General features: G+C 35.6%; 1 long non-coding RNA gene across 1 annotated transcript; it reads left to right on the top strand.

Moving 5' to 3' along the window:
• The first annotated feature begins 20329 nt into the window (after positions 1 to 20329).
• Positions 20330 to 21420, top strand: LOC106742694. The gene is made up of 2 exons (XR_001374288.1): positions 20330 to 20973; positions 21220 to 21420. It is a non-coding gene; the product is annotated as an uncharacterized LOC106742694 (long non-coding RNA).
• Positions 21421 to 24658: the final 3238 nt, after the last annotated feature.

Consider the following 24658-nt stretch of genomic DNA (forward strand, 5'->3'; position numbering starts at 1 on the left):
ATTAAAAATAGGGGATTCCATTTAAAAAAGTGACCTTGACCTTGAAATGACTTTGAAAACTGACCTCAAGGTCAAGGTCATTAGTACAGGTAGATGACCCCCACTGTCCTCGACAACTTTTATGCAAACATTTTTTTCATAGGTTTCGTAGTTTCGGAGATATCTCCGTTTGTCGATTAAAATGGGTCAACGTGTATAATTGAAGGTGTTCAGGATGACGCAGTAAATAAAACAATTTTATACGGAACTACGACAATACGAGAGCTGAAGGAGAGGTTCATCCAGTATGATGCCATGAAGAATGACAGTAAATCCAAATCAAAACAGACGAAGAGGGATGAGAAGAAAAAGACGCAACGCGATGATCACGACCCAAAGGACTCTAAGAGGTGCTTCAATTGTAGCAGTAAGGATCATCTGAGCAAAGCGTGCCCAATGAAGAGTCAAGGAGCTAAGTGTTTCAAATGCAATCAGTTTGGACATATTGCAAAGTTATGTAAGGAACCGGCGAATACAACTAAAGAATCGGCGTGCGTAAATTCGAATAATCCGCAGCAAAAGCAGTTAAAGCGTGCAAATCAGCAGTTCATTACGGTTATCGATATGGGTAGTGATTTGAGCCTAATGAATCAAGACGGTTATAATAAAATAAGCGGTCCGGCATTAAGTAACGGAATACATTTTGATGGTGTAGGCGCGTCTAATAATAGTTTATATGGGTCTTTTAGAACGGACGTTATTATCGATGACGAAACGTATACAATCACTTTCCATGTGCTTGACAATCGAATGATGAAGCATGAAGTCTTGATAGGTACTAACTTTCTTAATTTAATAGAGTTACATTCAGTAAAAGGCGAAGTCACTATTCGTAGAATTCCCATGGAATCAGTTGTTACAGAAAATACGAATTTACCTGAAGTTTTAAAAATAGATACGGTTGAAAATGCAGATCCATTTGATCTTCCTTACATCTCAGACGAAAATGCCCGCGAACAAGTCGAGTCGATTGTAAGAAGTTATGAACCAAAGAAAGTACGCGAAGTTGGTGTTAAGTTGACATTAATTCTAACAGATGACGTACCAGTATATCAAAGACCTCGACGATCATCTCCATCAGAAAAGGAAGAGGTAAATGGTCAATTAGATAAGTGGTTAACTGATGGTATAATACGACCTTCGAATTCTGACTACGCCAGTCCTATCGTATTCGTTAGGAAAATGAACGGCGGAGCGAGGATATGCATCGATTTTCGTAGGTTGAATAAGAAGATAATAAAAGATAGGTACCCGTTACCTCTGATAGAAAACCAATTAGATTGTTTGCAGGATGCGATGATCTTTAGCACGTTTGATCTACGAAACGGATTTTTCCATATAGAAGTAACGGAGAATAGCAGAAAGTATACTTCTTTTGTCGTCCCAAATGGTCAATACGAGTTTATCAAGATGCTTTTCGAGTTGTGCAATTCTCCCGCTGTATTTCAGAAGTTTATTAACGCTGTATTCAAAGATTTAATTTCAAAAGGTATTGTTTTAACTTACATGGATGACTTAATTATCCCGTCACGAAGTATCAAAGAAGCTGTTGATGATCTAAAACGCGTACTTGAAGTTGCAAATCAGGTCGGGTTACAGATTAACTGGCACAAGTGCCAATTTCTTCAGACACGCATTGAATATTTGGTGCATATTATTGAAAACGGAACAGTACGACCATCGGAGTATAAAACTAATGCTATTACGAAATTTCCAGTGCCCAAAAGTACTAAAAGTGTACAAAGTTTTTAGGGCTCTTAGGTTATTTTCGCAAGTTTGTTTCGCGATATTCCATGATAGCACGACCGTTAACTAACTTGTTAAAAAACGACGCCGAATACCGATTCGATATAGGTGAAGAGACGGCTTTTAATCAATTAAAGTGTGCGCTCAGTAGTAAACCCGTTTTGAAACTTTATCGATTAGGAGCTGAAACCGAATTGCATACTGACGCTTCTAAATTTGGTGACAGTGCCATATTGCTGCAAAAAGATAGCTCAGATAATGCTTTTCATCCGGTGTATTACGCAAGTGGTCGAACAACGCCGTCTGAGGAGAGAGATACAAAGCCTGTTCAAAAAGTATCGCGAATTTTGTGTTTTTTCAAAAATTATTTATTTATTCATAAATATCTATTTTGTCTCCTTCAAAGTAATCGCCATCAGATATTATACACTTGTGCCAACGTTTTTTCCGATCCTCGAAGCACTTCAATAAATCATTTTTTGTGATTTTGTTCAGCTCCTCCTTCTATGCCGTCTTTATCTCCTCAATCGTAGCGTAGCGTCGTCCTTTTATGTGCCTCTTCAGTTTCGGGAACAAGAAAAAGTCACAGGGGGCCAGGTCTGGGGAATACGGTGGCTGCGGCATTATTAGTGTGTTGTTTTTGGCCAAAAATTCGCGCACAAGCAACGATGTGTGAGCAGGGGAGTTATCATGGTGCAAAAGCCAATTTTTGTTCTACCACAAAACCGGGCGTTCCTGGCGCATTGCTTGGCGCAAATTGCGCATAACTTTCAGGTAATATTCCTTATTGACCGTTCTACCCTGTGGCAAGAACTCATGATGCACTACTCCCCTGCAATCGAAGAAAACTGTAAGCAAAACCTTCACATTCGACCGAATTTGGCGCGCTTTTTCGGTCTTGGTTCGTGCGGCAGCTTCCATTGGGATGAATGAGCTTTGGTTTCCATGTCATAACCATAAACCCATGATTCGTCACCAGTTACGACCCTCTGGAGCAAATTTGGGTCGTCGCGGACAGAGTCCAACAGCTCCCCAGCAATGTTAATGCGATGCTGTTTTTGGTCGAAATTGAGCAATTTTGATACGAATTTCGCGGCGACCCGTCTCATGCTCAAATCATTAGTAAAAATCGAATGGCACTAGTCAATCGATATGTTTAGGTCCTCAGCAACTTCTCTAACGGTGATTCGACGATTGGCCAATACTATTTTCTTCACTTCATCAATGTTTTCGTCTGTTGTTGACGTGCTCGGGCGTCCGGCACNTTCTCGGCCCTCTGAGAACATTTTGTACCACCGATAAACGTTGCTTTGGTCCAAGGTAGCTCCACCATATGCCACAGTCAACATTCGGAATGCGTCCGCGCACTTAATTTTTTTTTCACACAAAATTTGATACAGATTCTTTGATTCATTTTTTGGATGAATTTTGTCCAGGAAAGAATAGGCAAAAATCGAAGACGAGCCAAAACACGTCCAAACAAAACAGCTGTCAAAGATAAACTGAATATTCAAAATGGCAGGACTTGTCGGCATAAATGAGGGACATGAGTACCAACATAACGCCACAAAAAAATTAAAAATCGAATATACCTATTCCGCGGAAATTAAAAATTCGCGATACTTTTTGAACAGACCTCGTAAATATATATATATATATATATAGTGGTGATCATGAAAATAGAGCCAACTATAGAAAATTTAATAAATTATTATATTTATTTTACCCGTCTGTCTTCACTTGCTAGTAATGTTATTTATTAAATAATAACAATAATTCATATCAACTACGAAACATAATTACTACTGAAATAAGGTTCATGTCTTGTTGGGAAAATCCTAAAGTAATCTGTGCAGTAAATAGTGTGGTCATAATAATAAAGCCAAATTATGAATGTAAGTTGATTACCATAAAAATAGTGCGTTAAATATTAATGTGTCTTTATAGGTTAGGTATAGTGAAAGTATAAGAAAATTTAGTTAATTATTTAAACTTGTAACAAAATTTGGACGAAATATTCACTGTAGAGCTGATGAGAAAGTGAAAATTGTCACTTTACGCGAGAAGGAAAATCGCAAGGAGAAATTACAAAAATTATTGGTCGTTCTAGAAAAATGGTGGAAAATGCATTAAGGCACAAAAATATTAAAGAAACTCGAGGTCCCAAACGAAAAACTAGATCTCGAATTGATCGTCAAATTGCACATGTTTCTATGATAGATTCATTCAAGTCATAAAATGAAATAAAAAATGAACTGAACCTTCCTGTAAGTGTGCATACGATTTGACAAAGACTCCAAGAATATAATTTAAATGATAGAGCTGCTACGAAAGTTCAACATTTAAGTTTGAAAAATGTTAGATGCAGATTACAAATTGCAAAAAACTACGTGAAATGAAGTGTTCCAGAAGGAATTAAGAAATGGAGAAATATTTTAGTCAGACGAAACTAAAATAAATCTGATGGGATCTGATGGAAAACATTATGTGGGAAGGCCACCAAATCAGAAGTTGCTACCAAAGTATACTATAGAAACAATAAACATGGCGGTGATAACATAAAGTTATGGGTAGCAATTTCATGATACGAGGTTGATCCAATTTTAAAGGATTAAAAATACTATGGATCAAAATGAATATGTACATATTCTTGAATATAACATGCTGCCCTCTGCAAAGAAAGATATACTATTCATATGGAAATTTCAAAATGACAACGATCCCAAACACATTTCTAAGAAAGCAAAAAAATTTTTTGAATATCATAAAATGTCTGGCATACCGTAGCCTTCTCAATCTCAATCTAATAGATAATTTGTGGAAAGACATAAAGATAGCTATTTCTAAATATAAGGTCCGATATCAGAAAGAACTGTAGAAAATAATACAGAGAGAATGGACTTCTATACCCATTGAGCGGTGTTACAAACTTGTTGAATCAATGCTGAGGCGCTGTGAGACAGTAATTAAAAATCGTGATAACGCGACAAAATATTAATTATACAGAAATAAAAATATTAATTATACAGAACTGATTTAATAATGAAATTAATTACCAACTTTTAGTTCAAATGTTTCAATGCCATTTATTGTATTATGACTCTATTTTTATGTCCAAAGAATTTGATTCATTTTTAATAGTTTATCATCTTTATAAGTTTAATATTAGTTGCAACGAAATGAAAAATGATTTTTAGTTTCTTATGTTTGGAAAAAATAATATGATAACATAAATTTAGTACAAATATAAATTTTAGTATTTTTATTATTCTCTATAGATGGTGCTAGCTATAAGTTTAGGGACCGTAAGATCGCTTCTGCAGCGCCATCATCTCTCTTTAAGAGCTGACGAAGATTTTCAACACACAACAACCCAAGTTCCGTACACTGGTATATTTTTCTATAACCTTAAACATGTCGAGTTTTGTGTCTACGAACTAAGATTTGCGGACTGCATTGGTTTTTTGTTATCATTTGAAGAAAACTACTGCAGAATCGCATTGAATGCTTGTCGAAACTTACGGTGAGCATGCTCTTGGTAAAACAGTGTTTCGAGTGGTTCAAAAAATTTAAAAGTGGTGATTTTGACGTGAGAAACGAAGAGCGTGGGAAACCACAGAAAAAGTTCGCAGAAACAATACATATATATATATATATATATGTATGTATGTATATATACCAGATGTTGAAGTATGAAACCGGAATTTTTTTGTAAAAATTACACGTCTGTTGTTTAAAAATGATAAATCATATTTTATTCAAAATAATGTCCATTGCTATTTATACATTTTTCCCACCTCTCCGGCAGTTTATGAATGCCACGACAAAAAAACATTTCTTCTTTTGAAGCGAACCAGCTATCGAGCCATTTTCGTACATTTTCATACGAATTGAAGCGTTGTTCAGTGAGAGCGTGTCCTATTGATGCGAATGGTTGATAATCAGACGGAGCCAAGTCTGGAGAATAAGCCGCATGAGTTAGTATTTCCTAACTGAACTCCTCGATCGTTTCCCTGACCCGTTTTGCTGTGTGTGATGGGGCATTATCATGGAACAAAATGACTTTGTGTTGCCTTTTTCCATATTCCAGTCGTTTTTCACGCAATGCTCGATTTAAGTCGATAATTTGCTGTTGGTAGCGATCATTGTTAACGGTTTCACCAGGTTTTAGCAGCTCATAATAGATTACACCCTTCTGATCCCACCAAACACAGAACATTATTTTTTTTACAAAGCGATTGCAGTGGATGACGATGGTTCGCCTGGATTCACCCATGATTTCTGACGCTTAGGATTCTCAAAATATATCCATTTTTCATCACCTGTCATGATACGATGTACTTTTTTTTGTATCTGTTGAGCAGCATTTCACAAGTGGTTTTTCGATTTTCTTGCTGTCTTTTATTCAGTTCATGCGGAACCCATTTTCCCACTTTCTGAATCTTTGCCATGGCTTTCAAACCAATTGAGACAGCTTTCTGCGTCACATTCAATTCATCCGCGAGTTCTTGTAGTTGAGTTTGAGTATCATCTTCATCCAACAAGGCTTTCAATTCGTTGTGTGCGAACTTTTTCGGTGGTTTCCCACGCTCTTCGTTTCTCACGTCAAAATCACCACTTTTGAATTTTTTGAACCACTCGAAACATTGTGTTTTACCAAGAGCATGCTCACCGTAAGCTTCGACAAGCATTCAATGCGATTCTGCAGCAGTTTTCTTCAAATAATAACAAAAAACCAATGCTGTCGGCAAATCGTAGTTTGTAGGCACAAAACTCGACATGTTTAAGGTTATAGAAAAATGTACCGATGTATGGAACTTGGGTTGTTGTGTATTGAAAATCTTCGTCAGCTCTTAGAGGGAGATGATGGCGCTGCAGAAGCGGTCTTACGGTCCCTAAACTGATGGTTAGCACCCTCTATAGGGAAATTCCGGTTTCATACTTCTACACCTGGTATATATTTCTGTGTATGGAGTCCAAAAACAAAGACACGTTTTCTTGAATAGTTGGAAAATTGCGAGAAATTAAAAATAAACAATATTGTAAAAAGAAATTAGAATACTGTATACATGTTGTTATTTAAGTCACACGTTAATATCAGTTATATATAAATCTATTAAATTCTAACACTAGATAGATGCCTTACCGTAGTCCTATAAACAAGTTATTGTTTCTTTTCAATCAATCTTCTTGTTATTCTTTTGAAGTTATTTATTGGTCTTTAACAAGTCATGAAAACATTATTGTTCTTCTTTAGCTAATAATGTTCTCTATTATTCTTGTTAAATTTTCATGTATCTTCACGAATTTCTTAGTTTAACCTATAATAAAGGTAATTTATTAAAGTATTTGTTTTATAAAGAAATTATTCCACATGAAATGAAATGTCCAATCTGTGCAAAGGTATTGTAATATCAGCTTGACTAGCATAATGTTTCTTTGAACGAAGAAATACGAGGGTGGATCAAATATAAACGGGCTTTTTTAAATTGCGCGCCAGTTGGCGGCGTGAGGGGCCTGCAACATTTTGAACAGTGGAGGGGGGTCATGCGGGATAATAACGTTGGCGCGCTACATGCTTCTTACTCTCAGCAGCAATCACGATGAGCGAGAAAGAGATACACCGCGCAGTTGCACAACGTGTTAAGTTTCTCGTCCACGAAAATGTAAATGTTGCTGAAATTCGGCACCGTTTACTCCCACAGTTCGGGGAAAGAACCCTTTCATGGGCTCGGATATAGCAGTGGTGTAACGAATTTTAGAAAGGGCGGGAGCGTGTTGAAATCATTGCCCACACTCGCCGACCCTGCACCAGCATCACAGTGCAGAACACCGAGGCTGTTCGAGAACTCATTGAAGGCGCTCGACACTTAACTGTTCTTAAAATCTCTCAGGAACTTCAGATCAGCTATGGAAGTGTGCAGTCAATCATTCGCAGTGAGTTGGGATTTCGATCAGAAGTGTGTTGCTCTTCCATCACAACGCCAGACCTCAACATCGCAACAGTAACACAACAAAAATTGGCCAATATGCACTGGGCTATGCTAGAACATCCACCCTACAGCCTAGACCTGTCACCATTCGACTTACATATGTTTGGGCCACTCAAGGAAGTCCTTTGTGGACAGCGCTTTACAACGAACAAGGAGGTGCAGCAATTTGTGTGCAATTTGTTTGATATACTTCCGCGAACTTTTTATGATACCGGGATTATAAAATTATCAAACCGTTGAAAAAAGTTTACAGATAAAATGGGGGACTATGTAGAAAAATAAGATAAATGTAAATTGAAATTGATTTTTAAAAATATATGTATAAATTTTTTTGTGTTTTCTTGCAAAAGGCTCGTTTATCATATTTGATCCACCCTCGTATTATGAACAACTTCCAAAGCGGAGAAGATAGACATTAATATATAACTTTACATTATTTGTATTGCATGGAACAAAAAATATATGTAATATTATTAAATTTTAGCTTAATCAACAAGGAATTAAGAAATAATATAGATCCTCATGATAGAACTTCTTTTGTTCATAACTTTGTAATAAAATAAGTCCTACGGCTGAAACTTTTTGTACATTACTAAGCATATTTTTCTTAATATATTTGTCAAATTCGTTGACATATGAGGTCTGTTCAAAAATTATCGCGAATTTTGTGTTTTTTCAAAAATTATTTATTTATTCATGAATATCTATTTTGTCTCCTTCAAAGTAACCCCCATCAGATATTATATATATGTGCCAACGTTTTCTCCAATCCTCGAAGAACTTCAAAAAATCAATTTTTGTGATCTTGTTCAGCACCTCCTTCAATGCCGTCTTTATCTCCTCAATCGTAGGGTAGCGTCGTCCTTTCATGATCCTCTTCAGTTTCGGGAACAAGAAAAAGTCACAGGGGTGCAGGTCTGGGGAATACGGTGGCTGCGGCATCATTAGTGTGTTGTTTTTGGCCAAAAATTCGCGCACGAGCAACGATGTGTGAGCAGGGGCGTTGGTACGAATTTTGCGGCGACCCGTCTCATGCCCAAATCATTAGTATAAATCGAATGGCACTAGCCAATCGATATGTTTAGGTCCTCAGCAACTTCTCTAACGGTGATTCGACGATTGGCCAATACTATTTTCTACACATCATCAATGTTTTCGTCTGTTGTTGACGTGCTCGGGCGTCCGGCACGCTCTTCGTCGTTCACATCTTCTCGGCTCTCTGAAAACATTTTGTACCACCGATAAACGTTGCTTCGGTCCAAGGTAGCTTCACCATATGCCACAGTCAACATTCGGAATGCGTCCGCGCACTTAATTTTGTTTTTCACACAAAATTTGATACAGATTCTTTGATCCATTTTTTGGAATAATTTTGTCCAGAAAGGAATAGGCAAAAATCGAAGACGAGCCAAAACAGGTTTATAGTATTTTATACTGTGTATAATATTTTATACTCTTTGCAACGATATATTCAATAAAAGAAAATGTATAATTTCTCATCCACACCCCCTTCCACTCGTTACAAATTTTTAAATTGTTACTACAACAAAATAGTACATAGTTACTATTACGTTGTATTATTTTTCTTTAACTTTGCTTCACAGCGTTTATCGGTGGTACAAAATGTTCTCAGAGGGCCGAGAAGATGTGAACGATGAAGAGCGTGCCGGACCCCCGAGCACGTCAACAACAGACGAAAACATTGATGAAGTGAAGAAAATAGTATTGGCCAATCGTCGAATCACCGTTAGAGAAGTTGCTGAGGTTTTTTAACATATCGATTGACTAGTGCCATTCGATTTTTACTAATGATTTGAGCATGAGACGGGTCGCCGCGAAATTCGTATCAAAATTGCTCAATTTCGACCAAAAACAGCATCGCATTAACATTGCTGGGGAGCTGTTGGACTCTGTCCGCGACGACCCAAATTTGCTCCAGAGGGTCGTAACTGGTGACGAATCATGGGTTTATGGTTATGACGTGGAAACCAAAGCTCATTCATCCCAATGGAAGCTGCCGCACGAGCCAAGACCGAAAAAGCGCGCCAAATTCGGTCGAATGTGAAGGTTTTGCTTACAGTTTTCTTCGATTGCAGGGGAGTAGTGCATCATGAGTTCTTGCCACAGGGTAGAACGGTCAATAAGGAATATTACCTGCAAGTTATGCGCAATTTGCGCCAAGCAATGCGCCAGGAACGCCCGGATTTGTGGTAGAACAAAAATTGGCTTTTACACCGTGATAACTCCCCTGTTCACACATCGTTGCTTGTGCGCGAATTTTTGGCCAAAAACAACACACTAATGATGCCGCAGCCACCGTATTCCCCAGACCTGGCCACCTGTGACTTTTTCTTGTTCCCGAAACTGAAGAGGCACATAAAAGGACGACGCTACGCTACGATTGAGGAGATAAGGACGGCATAGAAGGAGGAGCTGAACAAAATCACAAAAAATGATTTTTTGAAGTGCTTCGAGGATCGGAAAAAACGTTGGCACAAGTGTATAATATCTGATGGGGATTACTTTGAAGGAGACAAAATAGATATTTATGAATAAATAAATAATTTTTGAAAGAACACAAAATTCGCGATACTTTTTGAACAGACCTCGTATATGAAAAAATGTCATGTACAAAAGTTTTATAGTATTTTATACTGTGTATAATATTTTATACTTTTTGCAACGATATATTCAATAAAAGGAAATGTATAATTTCTCATCCACACCCCCTTCCACTCGTTACAAATTTTTAAATTGTTACTACAACAAAATAGTACATAGTTACTATTACGTTGTATTATTTTTCTTTAACTTTGCTTCACAACTGCTTATGCATATGTTCTCATATTATAAAATGACAACGAAATAATCTTTATGATATATTTATTTCGTGCAACGTGTTACACAAAATAAAAACGTGAGTAACGATATATTTGTAGAAACATTTCAAAATATTAAGTTTCATTCTCTTCATAATAAATTTGCATATGTAATAACAGTAGGAAATATGTGTAACGGCATCGCTATTTGTAAAAAAATTTTCAAATGTTTATTTCTTGAATATAATATGTGTGAAATCTATGTTCATTGCAATCTTAATAGTAAGTCTATACAAGGTCGAAACGTATTAAAATAAAACCGCAATGCATGAAGTAAAGAAACACAGATTCTGTTATTTTTGCAAAAGACTAAACGTGTATTATGAAAATATCATTAACTTAATTGCTGAAAGAGATATATTACATACGTGTTTTGCATAATGCAATCGAGTGTCATGTTCATCAGATTACAATTATTAGACGAAAGTTTAATGATAAATTAAGGTTTCTTTATGTGCAATAAAAGTATTAATAAAAGCTATAAAAGATATACTATAAAGGCACGTTAATGTAAAATTCAGTTACACAAGAATATCCACGTTTATGAACGTTTTAGTTTTTTTTAGACGCTTTTCAATGTAATAAATAAAATTTAAAAGAGATTAGGTTTATTCTAACAAAATAGAATCAATTATAGTGTCAAACATTTTTTTTGTATTTATATATATATTTATTGCGTTGGAAAGGGTCTGAAGGAANATTGCGTTGGAAAGTGTATGGAGGAGAGCAAAACGTTTGTAACATTGATATTTTTATATAAGTGGCTACATTATTTTTAAATGAACGCACTTTTAACTGGCATCTGGCTTTTATAAGCCTGAAATATTAGATCCATTAGCTTGTAATAGTACGTATTGTGTAATATAGTCAATATATAAGCGTCCGTAATTGAAAAGCTACTATTACATATCATAAATTGCTAACATGGAGAACTGTTGTATTCTGTCATTTTGTAAAGATGTAAGTATGTAATAATTTTTATTATTATCTTACGCTTGTTACTCTGCTTTAATACTATTCGAATGATAAAAGTTTGTCGAACACTTCTCGTCATTTTTCATGTTACTCTCTGATTTTCATGTACTAAATTGATTCGGCATCTATTAAAATTATTCCTTACTGGTAATGTTAATTTTTTCCGCTTGCTCCAAATTTTAAAATATCTATTTAACTATATTGTACAGCTGTCTCTCTATTTTAACGATACAACACAAAACGCAAAATTATTACTCCGTTTTAGAAAATTGATTTATTTTTGCTACTATACTATACATCTTTATCATGTATGAAGAGAGAAGAGAAAAAGTCAGCGTCTCGACTGACTGAAAGAGACCACTTCATTAATTATAAAGTGCATATTATTTTATATTTAATCAAAAAGTTCGTGTGTGTGACAAATACATAATTTTAATATTTTTCAGAATGATATATTTAATCTATATAATGTAACAATGTTACTCTATGTAACTTTTACTGCTTGCAACCTCTCGCAATGTTCAATATCTTCGGTGGAAATTGAAGTAAAGGAAAAAATGTAATATTATCGATATTATTAAATGTTTTCAATTTATTCTTGATTTGTACGGCATTGTCAGCTTTACCTATAGAACCATATGGAACAAATTATACCAAGTTTTATTATATCAGATAGTTTTGCTTTTCGAATATCTTTATGTTTTGCGGTACTCTCTGCATAATATTTCTCAAATTACTATTTTTCTTATATTACTGTTCCTATAAAGCATTGATACTTGTTTGTCAAAATTCTATGGGAAACTCCTGCATTAACACTAAACCTACCGACATTTCATGTATACCTAATCCTACCATGAGCGGTCAAATGACCGCTTTAAAAAAACATATGTATCTTAATATAGAAAGAGATTTTAGCCAATTGGATAGTAAACAAAATATTTTTCTGGTGCTACAATAAAAACCCGCTCCCCGCTTTTCTATTTAGAAAGTTTGATTTACCTTTATGCATTTTCAGCACATTTTTTACAAATTACAGCATTTTGTATTGCACATTTTCCACATACGTATTTTTTACATTTTATACAAATTTTGTTAGTCTTATTGACTTTACAATATCTTATTTGATAAGATTTCCGTCCAGAAGAATCTGTAGCTGTGTTTATTATTGTTTTTGATGAACATTCTTTGCTTAGCTGTCTCTTCTTCTAATATTCGGTCTCAAGCTCTTCTGCCAATTGAAATAAAAATTCTTGCCTCTATATTTCTTCACCCGTCGTTTCTTTATATAAAATCCAAGCATTTATCCCGGCTAAATCTAAGATATTGAAAAATACCTATAAAGGCCATCTTTGACATTTAGATTTTATACTATATTTTCTGGCCATTTGATCGGTTACATCTACACCGAATTTTGTGCTATTGTAAAATCTAATTGTCTCTGGTATACGGGTGTCACTTTTTTCAATTTCAACGGATGAATGCATTGAACTAAGTATCAATACTTTTTTATTGGGTTTAGCTTTATAAATTGAAAGAATAAAATCATTCGATTTGTATAATATTGTTGAGAAGCGTGTCATACTATCCTTTGCCTATCTCGCTAATTTTGGTAACTCTCTTTTATTTCTGCGGATAGTTCCAACAAGCGTAGTTTTTTTTCCAGAAGTTTACTCGCTAATGACGCGCTTGTAGAAAAATTGTCAGCTGTTATATTTCTCCCATGGCCCGTATATGGTTCTGCTAATTTCAAAGTTACAAACTCCCCAAATGGGACCGATGATTCTCTCCCTTCATCTTTTCCCAAATATGGAAAGCCGTTTACTATATATACTTACTACTTACATCGGAAGCTAACCAGAATTTTATGCCAAATTTGTCCGGTTTGTTGGGCATGTATTGAGTAAATCTACAACGTGCTTTTGTAGGAAACAATTGTTCATCTATAGCAAGATATGCTCCTGGTTTATAACAGTTTTGACTGTTTTCGATAAATTTGTACCAAACTTCAGAGATCAAAGCGAACTTATCGTTTTGTAAGCGTTGGCTTCGTTGATTTTTGTTGTCAAACCGAATAAATCTCATGATTTCTGTGAAGTCATTTCGGCTCATAGTTGTCGAGAAAAATGACGGACCCCATTTCGTGTTCCATAAATATGATACATCCATATTTTTAGCCTCATATGCGCCGCGTGCATATAGAAGTCCAATAAATGCATATAATTTTGCAATAGATAAATTCCATTTCGTTTTCAACACTCGAAATGCCTCTAATTCCATATATTTTCTTACATGTTCAATCATGTTATGATCAATAATCAAGGAAAATGCTGACTCAACTCTGCCCTTTATAATATTTCGTTTAGCGTATCCTGTCGGTCCTGATATTTCCTTGAAAATATAATAAATCGGTGCTCTTCCGCGATTAGACCCTTCTTTTATTTTTTGCCAAACAGTTCCGTCCATAGCAGTTTCAATCTCTTCCTCATTTTTACTTTCGGAACTAACTATAAATCTCTTTCTTTTTTGTCTTCTTCGTATATTCAAAATATTCTCTTCGTCCGTATCGCTGTCAAATAAGTCACAATTATTTTCTGCTGTATCATTATCAATATCGGAAACTTCTTGGTCATCTTCCGAACAATCCTCGTCGATATTATTTATTTTGTCTAATAAATTGATATTCCTCGAATGTCTTGACATTTTTGGGGATGAATATACAAATGATAAAGTAAAAACTAAAATATAAAAATATAAATCAAACGGGGCAAAAACATTGAGACCAGAAATAAAAAAAAACAATTGTAAATCATACCACAAAATATTGTTGGCTCTGTTGACTTTGTCGAAACTATCACTTATACCACGTAATAATTTCTATTATACACTGTGAAATTTTGATGCTCTCTGTTCGGATCGCAAGACCGTACTGTCGTACAAAGAACGCTATGCATTTGTTCCAATCGTGCTATGCATTTGTTCCAATCGCGCTTTCCAAAGAATATAGTCGTAAATAACATGAATTTTTCAAATGGTCAAATGACCGTTCGTGGTAGACTAGACATGCTATAAATTTTTTTCGGAAAGTAAACAATAAAGAAAGTTGTGAATATTGAAAAATGGGTTGTATGTATATTATAGGAAATGTCAATAAGCTACATGGTAATACAGTAACATTGTATACGAGAAATTCTAAACGAAATTTCAAAAACGGTCATTTGACCGCGCATGGTAGATTTAGTGTTAAACGATTGCTGCTGACACTTGCTTTTTAATGATTTCTTTTATTACACTTGCAGCGATTGGCTTCATTGTAGAATTAGCAAACAAAATTTTATTTAGTAAAGGAGTAATATCAAATATTATTACACAGTACCAATACATGTACAATTTTCTGACGATAATTAAATAAATATAGATTGAATAATTAAATAATTATAAATGGAATAATTATAAATAATAACTGACAAAAAATTATCTAACAAACACAAACAAATATTTTATAATATAAAGATTTAAACTTACATAATTTATCAAATGTACCGCGCAATAGTTCGAACATTACTAATTAGATCTGATTTAAACAATCGACAAACTACATATATCAACATCAGTGGAAGTGTAAACCTATAATTGAAGTGACATTTCCGACATTCTATTGCTTTAAGAAAGTCAATTTCAACATAATCTTACAACAATATTACTATTTATCAATATCGTAAGTCACTGTATATCTGCCATTAACATTGTCTTGGCATATACAATAAAATTGTATAAATGTGGTTATTAATAATTGCTATAATTATATCTCATCTCTATGTATGTAAATCATCTCATGAGAGATTAAGATGGCGTTATATATATGATTTCTTATGTAATCGCTTCTCATTTCTACACGATAAAAAAAAATAATCCTCTCACGAGAAGTTTTAAGTAATTTTTATAAAATCATTTCCCACCCAGATAGTACAAATGTCCAAAATCGGGACATGAGCCGTCTTTTAGACGTCTTGAAGTTGTGTCTAAGATGTCGTGATATAAGGTATTTTTAAGATGTTTTAAAGACATCCAAAAGACGTCTTATGTCCCGATTTTGGACATTGTGCTGTCTGGGCAATTTACATACATATCGTTGTAAATTTTTATAATACATGAATTTGCGTGTTAGTTAATATTATGGTTCTCATATTATTTTCTATTCGAATCGAAATTTAAAATTTGTTCTAAGTCTCGCAAATACTGATTTATATCTATATAATATCTATAATAATGTTCCTAATCAACTACAAATCTAATTTTCAATCAGGCAATGCCTTTTTTAATTTTGTTTAACTTATTATTAACTTGAATTCACGTTTAAATTTTTATCAGAGGGAGTACATATGAATACTTAACAATTATCTTACAATTATGTTACAATTATCTTAAAATCATTTTTACATTTATAACTTTTTCCTTCTCATTTCTTTTAGATCTATAAATTCTTGAAATCGAAATCTTCAACGTCAATAAAAATTAATGTACAAATTATGAAAAAATAATAATATCATTATCTTATTTACTCTTTAATCTTTGAATCTCAACATGGAAAAAAAACAGCTCTGAGCAAGCATTTGTGATATCAACCTGTATAATGTTACCTTTCGAAATTCTCTATTAATTTTTTATATTAATGTAAAAGCAATTTTCGTTTTGAGTATAATAGGGGGAGGGGGAACACATATTATGTATTTGTATTTATATATTTTCAGAACGGAGGATAATTTCCGAAATAATACAACATATCATAAAACTAAGAGGAGAAACTTTTTCAATTCTTGTGGGATAAAGATAAATAAAGAAATTTAAAATTGTATTTTAAGCTATGGCTGATTTGAAATTACATTAAAAAAAAGAAATTTGAAGAAAATAAAAAAATAGCTTGATTTACAAAAAATTGAAAATTTTATTTATCATGTTTATAATTTTACTTTTCGTAACTTTTTCTCGTATTGATACTTAAAAGAAAAAGTAAGATAACAAACATCAAAATAAATTGCAGGAAGTACAAAAGTGTATTTTATTGATTTCCAATTTAAAAACACATTACCTTTGGGAATAAGAGATTTCAAATCGCAGAACTCTAGTTTACGGTAGACCTTGCCAAGCTCACGATTAACACTTTTAACATGAACGTTCTAAAATTGTTCGTAGAAATAATTAAATCGATTCTTCTATATCCGCTTTACATGGAAACAGTCAGTTTCCAGGAAACTGACGACTATTGTGGCATCGTTTTTATCACAGTTAACTATGTAGAGTAATCGTCGAAGCTTTTAAGATATCAAGGAATGGTGTGAGACTTAAGGGGCATTTATGAACCTCAATAAAAGACGAAAAAAATTTAGTTCACAAGTTACATATAAATAATGAAAAATATGTTGTCACTTTCTTATTACAAATTTCACGAGTGCATTAAAAATTCCATCGATCAATTGTGCGCCGATGTCAAGCACTTTACGACGCGTCCTCCCGAAATCGAGCTGTTAATAAAAAATAAGAAAAATAGAAAAAAGAACAACAAGCATGTACACACGCGTGCGTATATATGTGTACGTGTGCGTGCGTGTGTGGTGCGTGCGCGCACGCCTGTTTATATGTATTTGTGTATACAAAGAAGCTGAAATTCCCCAATCAATCCTCGAAGAGTTTCCCATCGTCGACCATAGTTTATCTTCAGCGAATAAGCTGTCGCTTTTTCGCGTATTACTCGTATGATATTGCGAAAGTGGAGTCGAGATTATAAAGAAATATCGAATTGCGGCAATAAGAAATACCACTACCGCTGTCGCTTTTACCGCCGTGGAGACCGTCGCGGAGGACATTCGTGCAGGTGTGCGTCTGAAGATTAGCCGCCTGCTCAGTCGTTCGTTCGTTGCAGCAGCCACTGCAACCGTCACCGCCACCGCTTCCGAGGGTGGTCTGACGTAACGTGGCATTACGTCAGAATACTCTATAGCTCTAAAAGGGTGCGCGCGCGCGAGATGGCTATGTGCGCGTGGGAGCAGCGCGCGACACGAGGGGAGAGGCTCGCGGCGGTAGGTAGTAGCGGGCGAGAGATACCGCGGTGAAGGGTGATGGTGGTGGTGGTACGTCAATAGGAGAATCTCTCGGTCTCTGCAAGTGGAGTGGTGGGTGTGTGGTGGGGCGCCAACTCGTAAAAGCTTGCGGCCAAGGGATGCGAAGGGGTATAAAGTTGTCGTGCAACCCTCTTTCCGCGCACCCGCGCCTCCATCACCCTATGATGTATATCCTTTCGGAATACGTGACTTCCTGTTGCCAATGATCTTCGTGATCTTCATCGATTTCTATGGCTGCGTGATTAGGTGGATGGATGGGAACTGAAGGAGAGAGAGTTTGTAGTCTCGCAAATGCGAAATCATCACAATTAAAGCTTATTTTTTGAGCTGCTGTTCAGGTCTTCTTTCTCTCGCACTCTTCCTTTCTTTTTCTCTACTTCAGGCTAGTGAAGTCCGTTGCTACCATAAATATCTGCCGAGCTTAATAATATTTAAAAGAATCAAATAGACGTGACACTCGATCGTAAGTGTTTACCTAATACGCTAATGTTTGTGTGGAGCGACGAGTCAGCCGCATTAAAAGCGAAAATATTATTAACCGCTCGGCGCGTTCAAAAGATTCCCTTTTCGGATTGCGGTTTATTCGGTTCATTTGGACGTTCGACGGACTCGACGGAGTAGCTTCAAATGTATGGCAGATAACAGGATTCATGACACGGAAATAAATGGCTAATAATCGAGCTAGTCCAGTATGATAGTCCGGAGCCCAGACCAGCTGGTGTCTTGTAACTGCCGTAGCGTCATTGTCGCGGGTAACCTGTGCAATTTCGTAGCGCCTTGCAATTTTGCATGCTATTACGTGACGCGCACCATCCTGCCGTAACCGTCTCTCTCTCTCTCTCTCTCTCTCTCTCTCTCTCTATTTCTTTCAGCATGTATGATTTGCCGGCGTAACACTTGCTATGGGATAGAGACAAATCCTGTCCATTCACTTATTACCCTGTCAGACACGTCACTTTAGGCACCAGCATTTAGAAACTAAATGTGGTCTGCGGCTACCACTGAGCTCATATGTGCCGCCGTAGGGGAGTTACAATGCGATAGAGGTGGTGTGTGAGAGGAGCAGAAGAACGGGGAAAGATAACGATATAATTTTTCGTAGAGGTGGTAATCAGTGACGTACGACAAATGTGGGCGTTATCGTTAATCGACCGGTAAAAGTAGGAGGACATGCGCTGCTCGACGCTCGCAAGAATTGCCGCGGGTAACGCGAGTTTGTTTGCGAATTTGTGCGGCGCTATGAGTTGTGTCGCGGCGGTTTTATAAATGGAACTTTCGACTCAATACCCATCGAGGCGTTTCCTGTATAATGATAAAAGTGATTTAAGCAAGACATTCTTCAATCCATTTAGAATTTGTGTATTTTGTCTTGGGAGAATTGAAAATATAATACTAATTTAATATTAATCAATCAATGTTATTTTGCATTAGTGAGCTCGTAGAAATAAAATCGCGATCTCGCGTTTTCTCATTAAAGCGATATTGCTTTCGTTCAGAATACGTTACTGCGTCTTGTTTGGCAAGGATTGGTTCGCTGTAATATCAGTAGTGTCTCAAGCGGCAGAAGTATCCCATCAACTTACTGTATCGGTGGATATCGAATGAGATTTTGGCGAATTCGTAGTGCATCGTTTGCTCGCACAAGGTGTCATAAAATTCGTCAACGTAAACGGCCGCACGTCGTAAGAATTAAATAGACAATCCTTACGTTTTTTTATGATACACTGAACAAATTGGCAATTTTTGCGACACGCAATCATGCGGTAATTCTGCCACTGTGATTTGCCGAATGAAGAATTAGAAGAGCGTCTCGATCTTAAATCTTAATAAGGAAACTTGATAGGGAATTGTAGATGTTTCTGATGCCAGCGTTGTTCCTGTAGCGCTGAGAATGTACATTGAAATGACAGTTGTAGCGATTAATATTACAGTTATTATATATTTATATATATATTAACCACGTTCTTCTCATCTTCCTAATTCCCTCGTTAATTTCCTTATAATTCCTTTCTTTCTCTTTTTTATTATTAAAAACATTTCTCAATCAAAGTGCTCTTTAGAATTTTTTTATATAATTTCCGATGTAGAATAAAATAAATCCTATTAAGCTCTATATTTTAGATTAATACCAGCATAGAGTCAACCATGTTCTTTTCGTCTCTTTAATTTCTTCATTATCTTTTATTCATTATCTTCAATATCTTTTATTTCTTCCTCTTTTCCATTGAGAACGATTTCTATTCAAAAAATGTTCTTTATTACTTGTTTAATTATTCCTGATAGAGTGAATTAAATAAGCCGGATTAAACGATTAAGTTAATAACAAAAAGAGTACAGAGATATTACAAAAAAGATTCACATTTCGATTATTTTGTTTCTCGAAATGGAGATAACACAAAACGATATAATCATAGAAAAATAGCTTAGTCCTTTTTACCCCTGCTGGAACCGCCACTGTCCGGCAGGTACCGCGTCAGGGGTGAGGTACTCCCAAGTGGGGATGATACCCCGGCAGCCGAGGTAGGAGAACATCGCGGTCGACTGGGCGCAAGAGGGAGGTAGCGCGAGAGGCAGAGTGTAACTCCACGGTCGTGCCGCCACCCGTGCATCGTACTAAAATGTGACTCGGGGTAGTATAGCGGGGTAGAACCGTACGTGTATAGAAATAGTCGTGCGCGCTGAGAGTATATTATTCGTTAGTTTTAGGCAAATAAATAAAATAGCGAGTAAAGTTGCTCGTAGCGTGCAACGGGGTCTTTGCGAGACGATAGAGAGAAAGAGAGAGAGAGAGAGAGAGAGGAAAAAGAATACACTCATATACCATAGCCGCAGGAAGGGAGAAAGGTCTACCTACGACGGACAGATATTACGGGGGCGGCTGGGTGAAATCAGACGCATTCGATCGTCGGTAGTGATCGCGTGGAAACACGAATGCGATCCCGCAGTTTCGGGAACCGCCGTTGTGAACAAATACATATCATTTTATCCTAGTTGCAGAAAAAGGTAGTAAAAAGGAGAAAATAAGAGAGGAAGTGAGGAGGGAAGGAGGGAGGGAGCGAGAGAGAGAGAGAGAGAGAGAGAGAGAGAGAGAGAGAGAGAGAGNTGAGGATGTTTGAAAGGAGGAGATTTGTAAGGTGAACGAAAGAGCTAAAAAGGTCATCGAGAAGAACAGCGAGTGCATGAACGAGAATATTTGAAAGGAAGTGAAGACAGCAGGAAAGAAAGGTGAATTTGACTGAGAAAAAGAGGGAGATAAATACATATATATGTATGTATGTATGTATGTATGTATATATATACATATATATGTGTGTGTGTGTGTGTGTGTGTGTGTGTGTGTGTGTGTGTGTGTGTGTGTGTGTGTGTGTGTACACATGCGCAACACAGAACGTGTGAGTGTATTTGGCTTGAGGATTATCATTGTCGTCGTCGTCGCCTTCGTTGTCGTGAACGCGCCTTCTCTTGGCCCAGAAGAATAGTGCGGGATCGTTCGAGGGAGTTCCGGAAGTGATTCCGGGGAATTTCCGACGGTAGGAGGAAATTCCCCGCCCGAATGATCGCTCGCAACTACGTGTCGTCTGTCGTGTGTATCTTTTCTCGTGAACTGTGATTCCTAGTGCCGTGCGGAGAGGTGGGACAGTGATTTGCAACGACGGTATTCATACAGGCAGGGTAAGTGTAGAAAACGCGATGTAATTCGATAACTGAACGTTTTTACTCGCGACACCCGCAGAAGTTAGTTAATGGGCGGTTAGATCGGTTAAATCGAAGCCTGTCGATTACACCGGAAGCCTAATGAATGAATCGTCTTTAATCTTCCTATAAGCTTGTCGCCCAATGTTCCTCATGTTAAAACTTTGTGATTCCCGTAAGCACTTTTAGTGAACATTTCACGGAATTTTTATAAGATATGTATGTGCATATATGCAAATTATGCTCTCGTATCAATTTTCTAGTTCGACGGCGTATTATAACCTGCTCTTCAAGTGGTATTTTGTGAAAATTATATCATTAGTCTTCAATTTTGCAGTCTGTTCATCTCAAAAATATTATATTATGAAATATTAATTTTGGACTTATAGGACGCGTTTTACAGAGTTCTTGCAAGATATATGCGTGTATATGTGCAAATTATTCTTGCATATCTTTCTTTATGTTGACGATATAATTATTATTTGTTTTTCAAGTGCGATCTCGTAATAAATAAAATTTATATTGTGGGGAATTAGTCCTAAATTTTACATCGTGTATTTTTCAGGAAAATTATGTTACCCAGAATTCATGTCTTTTATTGTTTATTTAGTTTCGCGTTACGTTTTCATGAATTTTATCATATTTTATTTGTATTACCTTAAGCTTTTAATTTTTAAACATTGATGTATTATAATAGTATATATTATTATATTATTTTATTAACTGAATTGATGTATTTTATGTTGCCACTAGGTCGTTATACCGCTATATTATTATAATATATTATTCAATAATCGCACTTAATAATTACAGTGAATGTGATGTCTTTTGAACACTGTTACATTTTATCATTCAGCATTGAGTGCGAGGTCATATTTAAACGTTAAGTGTTTCACACTTTACATATAAATTACGCTGTGCAAAATAAAATTTCAACTTGATCATTCGCAAAAACGATATCCGATTGTTTTCGTGGATGTGAGACTTGAAATGATATGAAACGTAGGAAGGAACAGGGGAAATCATGACACGGCACATACTTCCGTAAGCGATCGATCAAACAAATTCGTAGTAAAGCGAAGAAATTGTTTTATTAAGTCTCGTATTGTCCGTGATGACGATCGCGGACGTAATAAAAATATTGACGAATATATTTTATAATACGCATGTACGATAAGGAGATAGATTTTTAGAAAACTACGATTATTTTGCCCGTATGGTGTGTTTTGGAGAAACTAATGGATTTAATGCTGAAAAACATACAAAAATATATTGCGGAGAATTAAATTGCTAATACGAGAGAAATGTTGTAGACAGATTTTCTGTCTCTTCCTTTTCTACTTCTTGTTTTATTTTAAACGATAGATTTTTTCAACATACAGCATATATCAGTCATATGTTTCAAATGCTATATCAAGACATTAATAGTTGTTGAGTTATAAGCGTTTGAAAATAAAAATCTCTTCACGAAGCAAGTTTTCGGGCGATGTTATTAAATAACAAGACTCTGGCGTTCATTTAAATTTACAAATGGACTTTATTTTCTAGGTATATTAAGTCTCAGTTTTAATTATTGTGGTATGTGCGATTCAACGAATGATATCGGGAGAATATAGTAAATGCATCGGTATGTTTTGAAATTATCTCCAACAGAAAATCTTTATCCATTGCAAGGGAACCCCGTAAAGAAGTTCAAATACATATTTCCCGTTTCTTTTCACAATATTGACTTATTATCGTGCGAAATATGTCGGCAATGCGCGTGAACACTTAGCGGAATGTGCCTCTTATCTCTCTTATTCACGCATCAGAATAAATATTATTCCATCGGCTCTTAGAGGGTGTTGAGATTTTCGTATTGGTAGAAACGTTCTTGAAAATATTGATCGCGTATCGCGTAAAACGAAATTTTATTCCTCTATTTCTCTCTCTTTCCTTTCTTGTATATCAGATTACTGATTATTTATTATTATACTCATATTCACTTTTCATATTCTTAGATTTCATTCTGTATTCTTTAAAGGGATGCCAAAATCGAACGTGATAAGTACCAAAAACCTTGAGGAGATTTTTAAAAAATCATGTTACGTAAATATTAACATTATCATTATTATGTTATTCCTTTCATATTACTTATACATAAATATATAGATTTTATGTAAATATAAATACAAATGTAAATGTGACGAATGTAAGCTACTCTGTTTAATATATATTATATCTAACGGAAAATCTAGTCAAGATATATAAGCATTTTTTATAATTTTTGTCACATATTAAATAATGCTCCAATTTATTTTTGCATATATCTTCATTACGTAAAAGCATGAATAATTTTGTGCAGTCAGTTTAATAAAAGCTTTGCCGAAAGAAGTCTGTATTTGGTCAGTGAAATTTTTAAGTATCTTATATTTTTCACAAATTTTTTGAGTTATTTTTTTATGTGTTTATACGTGAATCCTATGTTCTTAGAACACCAATCCTATACAGAACAAAGAATTTGCTAGAATCTGACAATGGACGACCGAACATGTTTTAGTGGAAGGAAATAGAATTTTTGATTATAAGAACCGAATTTAGTTTATGAAAATTAGAAATTCTGTTTCATTCAACCAAAATGCGGTTGTGTGGTTGTCTATTATGTCAGATAGATTCAAACAAACTCTTTTTTCCGAGTAGAATGTTAATAAGGCTGTTATATATATATATACCAGGTGTGCGCATAAGTTTTTTCCGGTTTTTGGTAAAAAAAAAACACATAATTTTCAAGGGAAATTAATTTTTTTTAATTCAAAATATTGGCCATCGGCTTCTACACATTTCGTCCATCTTTCAGATAATTTATGAATACCATGCCAGAAAAACTGCTTGTCTTTTGCGGCAAACCATTCGTAGAGCAATTTTCCAACTTCCTCGAAATTGCTGAAGTGCTGCTCTGCGAGCGCGTGCCCCATTGATGCGAAGAGGTGATAGTCAGATGGCGCCAGATCTGGGGAGTACGGCGGGTGCCGAAGGATGTCCCATCCAAGCGATTTCAAGGTGTCTTTCACTGGTTTTGCTATGTGAGACGGCGCATTGTCGTGTAACAAAATCACTTTGCCATGTCTTCTGGCCCATTCCGGTCGTCTTTCGGTTAATGCGTGGTTTAAATTAATCATTTGTTGGCAATAGCGTTGTGTATTAACGGTTTCGCCGGGCTTCAAGAGTTCATAATACA

This window comes from Dinoponera quadriceps, unplaced genomic scaffold, assembly GCF_001313825.1.
Source record: "Dinoponera quadriceps isolate SergipeBrazil2010 unplaced genomic scaffold, ASM131382v1 scaffold698, whole genome shotgun sequence".
In the NCBI taxonomy this organism is placed as follows: Eukaryota; Metazoa; Arthropoda; class Insecta; order Hymenoptera; family Formicidae; genus Dinoponera; species Dinoponera quadriceps.